This window comes from Quercus robur, chromosome 1, assembly GCF_932294415.1.
Source record: "Quercus robur chromosome 1, dhQueRobu3.1, whole genome shotgun sequence".
Taxonomy (NCBI): Eukaryota; Viridiplantae; Streptophyta; class Magnoliopsida; order Fagales; family Fagaceae; genus Quercus; species Quercus robur.
The window spans coordinates 13,265,886-13,275,472 of NC_065534.1; the positions used below are offsets into that span (position 1 = coordinate 13,265,886).

The 9,587-nt window shown below is 35.1% G+C and overlaps 1 pseudogene; it reads right to left on the minus strand.

Annotated features, from left to right (window-relative positions):
• Positions 1 to 2,919: 2,919 nt before the first annotated feature.
• Positions 2,920 to 3,030, minus strand: LOC126693207 (U6 spliceosomal RNA; annotated as a pseudogene).
• Positions 3,031 to 9,587: the final 6,557 nt, after the last annotated feature.

The following is a 9,587-nucleotide window of genomic DNA, read 5'->3' on the forward strand; positions in this document are numbered from 1 at the left end:
TGTGGCGATTGTACCACATCATGTACTCAACGAGGTACGTATCGTTACCGTCTAGGAGATCGGACCCGCGAACTACATTCACTCGGTTGGCCCATTGCCGAATAAAGGGATCATGTTCTACCTCCCAGTTCTTCTCCCATTTACCCTGAAGGGATATCTTGTGAAGGGTAGTCGACGTATCCACGACACTTGGAACTGGTTGCTTCATCCCAAACTAACAGAGGACTTGCTCAGGATGATGCCACTCCACTATCCAAAAGAATATCAACGGCACCTCGGCCCTCCAAATATGCTGCCCAGCAGTGCAATACGCAGGTAGGGAGCCCAGTGTATGCGTGTACGGCTCCCATACAATCTGCATAAGTGGATTATGTTTGTGATAGTGAGACATCATACTAATTTAACATTATGTTTGTGATATGTAATATGCAAAGCATGGAATTTCTTGCTTCTAGTCGTACACAAAATCTTCAGGGATTATTGGGCAGAAAGTAAAAGAACAACAAAATTGACCTGCAAAAAATATTAAAAGATCTAGGTTGTTCATGTCCACCATTTTTAGCCCCATGTTCATATGCTGGACAGGGTTCAAAGCTAACTAACACCATCAAATACTAGGGTTTTCAATCTGAACCAAACTTAGAGGAGGGTACTAGAGCATCCTTATGGCTGTAAGATGAATCCAAGTTGATGATTTCACAAAATCTTTTTATCGTAATAGAAATATTGTGCTACATTAATTGCATTAGTCATTAACAATGTTTCAATGAATGAGAACAAAATGACTATTAATCATTGTAACACTAAAGTAACTGTACTTAATTTGCTCTTGAAGCTATAAAAAATATGGAGGGAAGACATATATAAGGTCTACTGAAGACATTGCATTTCAAGTAGCACTTTATATTGCAAGAAATGGAAGCTATGTAAATTATTACATGGTATAATCCTCATCAATTACTGTTATTATATTTCTATGTAAATATATATTTCTTATAAATTTTAGTGTTGGAAATTACGTAAGCCTTTTAGTTATCTCAAACTAATCATGTCAATGTCTAAAATTACATTCCTCTTGAAGAATATGGTGAGTAGCATATTTTGCACGCTTCTAAAATTATATGAATAAAGTACTCATTAATAATCCATAGCTTTTAATAATTTTAGGACTATTAAGGCAGCTAAAGTGGGGACAACTTAAGGAGTTGCATGCTGCAATTAAATTGTGCTCTCTAACTTTGGTGCAAGGAGCACGAACTAACTTTTCATTTAGGTCAACAACAAGAGGTAATGTGTCAAGCGTCTTTATGTTTTCTCATATATCACTGATTAACAATTATTTGTTTCTTTAAACTTAGGCCATTGTTTTCCAAGAAGACAATCGAGGCTGTGCATATTCAAAATATAGCACTTGAATACGTAAATCGAAGTCAAACAGTATTCTACTAGACTGTAAAAATATAACCTTCAATTTAGCAAAGGTAATTTATAACTTACAATGTAACAATGTTTTTTGCATCATAATAACAATGTTTGTAATCCTGGATACCCCTATGTTAGAAGAAGAAATACTAAATTGTCTACTTATTAGGCAGATCAATAACTATGGTTTTAAGCTCATAACATTTTATTAATTAATTACAAACTGTACAAGCTTAATTACAAACCGTACAAGCTTAAATTTTATTTGTTTAATCAAATTTGTAGCATATATTGAGACTATATGCAAAAACAACCGACTAAAGTAGAGCGTGATAGTAAGAACAAGCAATTGTACATATGAAACTTCTAGCCAAGAGAGTTCGATCGTACCTATGAAACTTATATCTATGCCCAAATGGAGCTCACACACTAAAACCACCTGCAGCACCAGTGGCACCAATGAATTGTAAAGAGCTTAGATTGACATTGACTACCTATGAAAACACCATCAACTAGAACATCCCAAACGGATGTTTAGATAACATAAAAGTTTATATTAACCTTAGATGGTCACTTAATACTAAATATTGCTATGTTCTGTCACAGGGGTAGTGAAATGCATAAACTCCAAACATTAGTAAGTTTTTGAAGGCAAAGCAACAATTGAGACTATCTTGGGTGCTCACTCTGGCATCCTAAACAACCCCAAATCTCACAAAAGGTTTAACCTATACCCTGGACTCTCGAGTTCCTAGTGGGGGGGCACTAATGGCTTTGTATTTTGGAAATTTCACAGTGTGGACCCAAGCAATGACAACCATCCAGCATTGGACAAGGACAAGCTATGGCAATGGCTTAGCCTATGGTCACTCTATGACATTCAAGGCAGAGTAACTCCATCCTTTAGTTTGCTTAATTTCAAATTTCAATGAAAGCCAGAGAAGTGATCATGTGTTTTATGGGCCAATGATCAATAATGTCATCATTCCCTCTGTTTCTGTACTTAGGCCAAAAATGCAAATTGGGGTTATATTTTTGCTCTCATGTCATGATTACACAATAATTAGATAAAATTTTCGTAGTTTAACATTTGCAGCTTTACCAACGTTCTAAATTTAAAGAATTTTATCATTTTATGAGATTTAACAGCCAACTATATTACAACAGTGAAGAGAAGCTTTAACTCAGCAAATGTAATTCAACGAAAATCTGGAATATAATTGTGGTAATATCTAAGTCAACCACCAAAACTATAGCGAATCCAGAAGGTGTGAAATATTAATAAGCTTCAACAGTTCTAAAAAAAAATTCTATTTTAAAGCTTTAATATTGAAGTATAACGACTATCAAAGATTCAAACTCTCTCTAAAAGAATTATGAGCAGAAGTCTGGGCTAACCTGTTGAGCAAGACTCCAAAACGCATGTAAAGAAGCAAAAAGTGCAAAAAGAACGAAGAAGACAGTGAAGCAGAATTCACGCAAGGATTAGGGAAAGAAAAAAATTTGGACCATTTCTCGATTTATGCGTGTCATCCTTGCGCAGGGGCCATGCGTTTTGAAAATATCATTTGTATTCTAATATGCCTTGATTCCCTTGTTCTGAAAAGACCCATATTTGTCAAGTTTATAGTAGGAAATTTGTTGTTTAGAATTTAATTGATATCTTCTGCGTTTACAATCATTTGCCTTATATAAAGTCTTAAGAAATATTGTTTTGAAATTTTTTAGTTTATTTTCATAGCAGACTAAAAGTTCTATTTTCTCGTGTTAAATAGGTTGAAACGGTGTATAATGACATAATCAGAAAATGAACACAAACTTTTGATTTAGTTAGTAGCTGGAAAGAATTTAAAGATGTCATCGTCAGTTTCGAAGATGCATCATTAAAATCAAATGAATTACTTGAGCACATAAATACAACCAAAGACAAATCTGATTATCTTTGGTATACTCTTAGGTAAATTCATTTCTCATTGAATTATAATCAATTACATAATCCAATATGTGCGTCTTCTCTTCATTGCATCAGATTAATGACATTTGTAACAATTGGTGGAGTTTTTGTTTTTTGGTTGCAACACAAGTTTGAACTCACTGTCTTGCACTAAACCAAGACTTCATGCTCAATCTTTTGCGCATGTTGCACATACTTCAAACATCTTGGAAAAGGGACAATTTATTTTGTTTTGTTTTTTTTTTTTGTTTTTTTTTTTTTTTTTTTTTTTTTTTTTTTTTTTTTTTTCGGTGTAAATCACAAACGTTTCCGTACATAATGAAGAATATAACCAAATTCTACTTTATATATATAAGACTAAATTTATATATAACCCATTGATTTAACCCAACTTAACCTGAGTCATGTGAGTTGGGTTGCATTGGAAAAAACCCTTCAATCCAACCCAATTTGGAAAAAACCCTTTGATTTAACATTCAAGAATTTTTTACTTTATGTTTGGTTGTATTCATGCAGGTGCTACAAATGGAAGTTCTAATGTGAAGTACTTCACGATGGACATTCCAATTGAGTTAAATGATGGGATGGAAATCCAAGTATCAAACAAAATGATGGGATGGTATTATGAAATCAACTCATTCCTACAACAATCCAAGAATTCAAAATAAAATAAAAATAAAAATGTGGTCATGCAATTGAGGGAAACGAAAATAAAAGCATGTGTGGTGCATTTGAGGGAAACGTGCTCGGCCCGTAGTCATAAGAATTGAGGGAAATGTGGTCATAAGAATTCAAACTAAATTAACCGAATACCTGCTCGGCCCGTAGTGTAGCCAGTGACGCCCAGTACGCAGCAAGGACGTGTGTGGCATGCTCTGCGGTGCATTTTGGCCTGCTCCACCTACCAAACATGGGGTGTCGACAAATGCTCATTACTGAACCTTACATTTAACCTTACATTTAATAAACTTTGCTTTTATATTTCACATCCATATACTAAGCATTGATAAGTTTCTTTTGTTTGTTAGTTTGGCATATTTTTAATTATATGAAAGAGACAAATAACGAGAACTCAATGAACGTACCTAATGGCAAGGGGCCCTGAGTGCACTGGTGGTAGAGGCGGCCTCACAACAGGGCATAATTGTGGGAACCTTGAATAGGCCCATAGCTGCACCAACAAGAGTGCTCCTCCAATCTGCATCGCATCCTTCTTCGATGCACCACAAAGTTGCCTATACAGCCAGGCCAATGCTGCACTACCCCAGCTATACCGTCTCGCATTGCTGACTGGGTTGAGCAACTGCAGAGGCACCAGTGAGACCCAGTCCACAGACCTGTCCATGAACAAGAGGGCCCCCATCCGTACAAGTAGGTGGTAGCGGGCATGTTGCTGCACGACTTTGTCAGTAGCGTCCGCAGCTAAGGGATCGGCAAACTGTGCATCAAGCCAGGTGTATCTTATCCTCGCCCCAACAAGGGTAGACTTGTTTGAGTTTGGTATCGAGGGTGGAGGTTTATGGCCCAACAACTGTTCGCACAGCTGACTCCATTGGTATTCTGTCTTCCCAGTGACAGGCAATCCATCCACCGGAAGCCCCAGCATCACCTCCATATCTTGCAAGGTGATACCCATTTCTCCATGGGGTAAGTGGAACGTGTGCGTCTCCGGACGCCACCGCTCAACCAACGCTATGATCAAGGCGTGGTCGACCTCCATATCAGGAACCTTGAATAAACCAGTCAACCCTGCTGCATCTATGTGTTGCATGATACGTGGATCTAGCCCACCCTGTGGCAATACACATTTACGGCGTCGAACCTTTATCATGCCAGGCACCTCCTGCACACGGACGAGTATTGTGTTAGGAGATTAAACACGAGGTAATTATAAAACAAACATGTACTAATAATACTACTACATACCTCGTCAGCGGCGCACCTCCAAAGTGGACTTGACCGATGATTCGGCTGTTAGGCCAACTGGGTATCCACATCGGGTCCAGGCCGCACTCTATCTAGTGCCTGCATATCTGACATGGCAGCAAATACATTGTTAGCAATTTTCTAACAAGTAAACCACAATTAATATAAAATAAAAGCATAGATTCAGTAGGACATTATATTTTGAGCACAAGATTTTCAACATCACTTCTTAAATAAATAAGAACTTGCCATAAAAAAAATTATTTCAAAACTATTTAAATCACTTCTTAAAGCTTAGGATAATTATTAATTAACTATTTATGAAAATATAAGTTATAACACCACTCGATTTGCCAAAACCCCTCATCAAAACACCAAGCACATTTAAACTCATTAATGAGAAAATCATCATTGTAGCATATAAAAGACAACAAAATTCTCATCTTCATTAGTAAATTTACTACTTTCTTAAGTTTCAACAAAATAATCAAAATCCCACACAAAACGCAACCTAACATTAACCAACATCAGAAAATATTTCAGAGGGAGAGGACCGTACCTGTAATCAGCGGCGGCGGGAACCAACGACGACTGATGGAGACTCGAGGAAGAGTGGGGAAGCCTGATCGCAGAGCGAGAGAGACAGAGTGTGGAGAGAGAGTGATGGCAGAGAGCGAGGGAAAGAGAGTGTACAGGGAGAGTGAGTGACTGAATAGCGTTGTGAGACGTTAGGGTCCTATTGATTCAAACCGCTGAAAAAAACTCGATTTCCAGTTTCCCGAGTTATGAACGTCTACACAAACATTTTTTTATTGGGAAAAATTCAAAGGGTCAGACTAACTCGATCATACAAATATCGAGTTATTCATTAAAACTCGATTTCTCTATTGTCGAGTTACAAAAGAGGGGCACTTCCCTATTTAGTTTCAGAAAGAGGGCAAACGAATGTTTAATTTCCCAAAAAAGGGTATTTGCCCATTTTCTCCCACATGTAACCATTAATGCCTTGCCAATTGCCATAACCATAAGCCAAACCAACATTTAAATTTTTTTTTTTTTTTAAATTTCTTATTCTTGGCCACGTACGCCTTGAAATCTAACTTGTGTTAACAACCAGATTATAACAATTAAGAAGCATTGGTAGGCACCGATTTCTCTATCCATAAGTAGTTTAGTCCAACTCCTACCACCTTATTTCTTTATTTCATTCTTCTTTTTTCTTTTCTTCTTTTTATTTTTAATTATCAGAACTAACGAGTTAGCAATGAAGTTTTGGTAAACCCCACATTGGGCTAATCTCCTTGGCGGTTATATTTAACATATAGTTTTATATATGAGTTCTGATGGCAATTAGCTTAATTTTTAAAGTCTTTTGCAAGAGATCTGGAATTTGAACCCTGCCTACACAAAAAATTAGTTGGTATCTTAGCATGATAATAAGAATAATTATTATAAACTGAACGCCATAATTAAGTTACATTAATGCCTTGCCAATTGCCATAACTATAACCAGTTAGCCTTGATTTGTTTTGGGCTATTTTAGCGTATATGATCAAACTTGGCCTGATTCATCTTGGTCACATACTCCCTGAAAATCTAAATTATACAAACGACCAGATTATAATAATTAGGTTCAGTACCGACCTCTCTATCCATATATACGTAAACACTGATGGTTTGTTTTTATTTGCTGAATAACACTGATGGTTTGTGGTCCAACTAGCTTCCTACTTATTTATTTATTTATTTATTTATAAAAATACTCTACTGGGCAATTTAGCAATGAAATTTTGGAAGACACTGCATTGGGCTAATCTCCAACCACCTTGGTGCGAATATATTTATCATACGAGTTTTATTTATGTGTGTCAATTAATTGCTAATTAGTTCAATTTGTAAAGTCTCATTTTTGTTGAATAAAATATTTGAAATTCAAACTCTATTTACACCAAAAATTGATTGGTGTTTTAGCCTAATGATAAAAGCAATTTAATCTTTAATTATCAAGGAGTAGATACCATAAATTAAACTTCTATAGTATTTACAAGAATAAAAAAATAATACAAAACATATTTCTATTATTTTTCCTTTAATAAGTTGTGTTTGGATGAAAAATTTTAGAAATTATTTTGGACAATATGTATTTGGCAATTCTATATAAAGCAAGGCAACTCTGAATTTAGAAGTCATCCACTTCTTGCTTTGAGATCATCATCATCATCTACTCTCTCCCTTTCTCATTTCTTCTCTAATGGAGTTGGAAGGTATATGTTAGGTTCTAAGACTTTTGGAACTAAATGTATTAGAACTTCACTTTGTATATGTTGGCAAACCATAATCAAAATAATGAGTCTAGGTTTAGACTTGCTCAAATTTTATTTGTTATAGTTTGAATCGAGTTGAATGCAGAAACTTACTGTGCAATATTGCAAAGCTTGATTGATCGAACGTAAGGCTCGATTGATCGAGAATCGTATCTGCAAAATTTGAATTAAGCCCAAACAGTAGTTCAAGCCCACTATGGATTAAGGTTTCAGATCTACTTCTCCTAGTATATAAAGGAAACTCTAAGCGCATTTTTATAAAGGCTTTTTAGAGAGAGATTAGAGTACATCTTGTGAATTTTTTTGTAGATTTAGGGTTTTGTACCCAAAAGCTCTCAAAGGTCTTTGTTGAGTTGTGTGTTGAATCTTTTGTGAGATCTAGAGGTCTTTACTTTCATACACACACATAGAGCTATCAAGATCAAGATTTGCATAAAGAACTTGATGGTGGTTTCAGTTGCTGCAAAAAAAAAGCTTTTAAGAAGATCCAAAACTTTTGAGTGGAGTCTTAAAGTCACAAGTGGGAGTACTTATGGTTGTAGTGGATCAAGGAAAGAAGTAGTTCATGGACTTGGAGTTGTCATGTGGTGGTGGTAGTAAGTTTTCTACTCGAGGTAGCAATAGGATGTTAGTGGTTTAAGTCTTATTGTACAAACTTCAATTCTTTCATAGTGGATCTGTTTTACCTTGAGGATAGTTAGGTTAAATCCTCCCTAGGTTTTTTACCGGTTTGGTTTTTCTAGGTTATCATATCATGTGTTCTTTATATTTTCTCATTACTTACATGATATGATTTGAATATGTTAACCTAGATCTGAATAATTTATCTAAGTAATTACTTGGCTAAATAACTAGGTTAAACAACTTGTGTTTTAAGGGGTCTAAAAACATACAAGTGCTATCAGAGTGGGTTAGCTCTCGTGTTAGATCTTTTAATCTAAGAGTTGATCATTGATCCCTACTATCATGGATAATTTGAAATGTCTTTCTGCTCATGTTTGTGATAATTTGAATAAAGAAGATGCTATTGCTTCTGTTGATCTTATTGATGTTTGTGAAACTCTTTGTATGAAATTATCTAAATCGTTGAAAATTGCTAAGATATTCAAGGAAGAGTTAAAATTGGCTAATCTTGAAAAAGAGGAATTGGTTGTTAGATTAGACTTATCTAATAAAAAGAATGAATTTTTGATAAATCAAATTTCCTATCAAGATGAGAAGATGAAAAGCTTGGAACAAGAGTTAGTTGAATCTAAAGCTAAAATTGAAAATTTGACTAGTATCAAGCCTACAAAAGTGTTTATGTTTCTCTTAAACCTAAAACTGAGAAAGTTTATATCCCTCTTTTCAAGAGGAATAATAAAGAAAAAGCTTATTTTGCTAGGTTAGACAAAGGCAAAAGTTCTGATGTAGACGCTGAAGTTTCGAAACCTATGTCTAAACCTATTGTTAGAGAGCATAATAAATTTGTTTTTGTGCATACTTGTGACCTTTGTGGTGTTGTTGGTCATATTAGACCAAATTGTTCTTTGTTGAGGCAAAAACCAAAATCTGAGACTAGATTTATTTTTAGGAATACTAATGTTCCTAAATTTGTTCCTGTTTGTCACTTTTGTGGTGTCTTCGGTCACATTCATTCTAATTGTCATAAATTGAAATTTAAAAATTATGTATTTCAATCTAGGATATATGATGATATTTCTCTTGCTATAAGTCTATACAAATTGTTTCACATTCTTTTGAAAAATTTAAACTTGTTGCCTTGTGAAAGGAATTTGCAGGATTTTAGTCTTTCTCAGAAGATTGGTATAATCCCTCAAATACACTCTACTTCTCATGGATTTTCACCTATAAAGCCGAAGACTCGTACTATATGGGTGAGAAATGTAAGGTTGAATTTATTCAACCATCTAATTGGCTTTATTCCGTGCCAAATTTGCTTGTAATTCAGCATTTAGTAA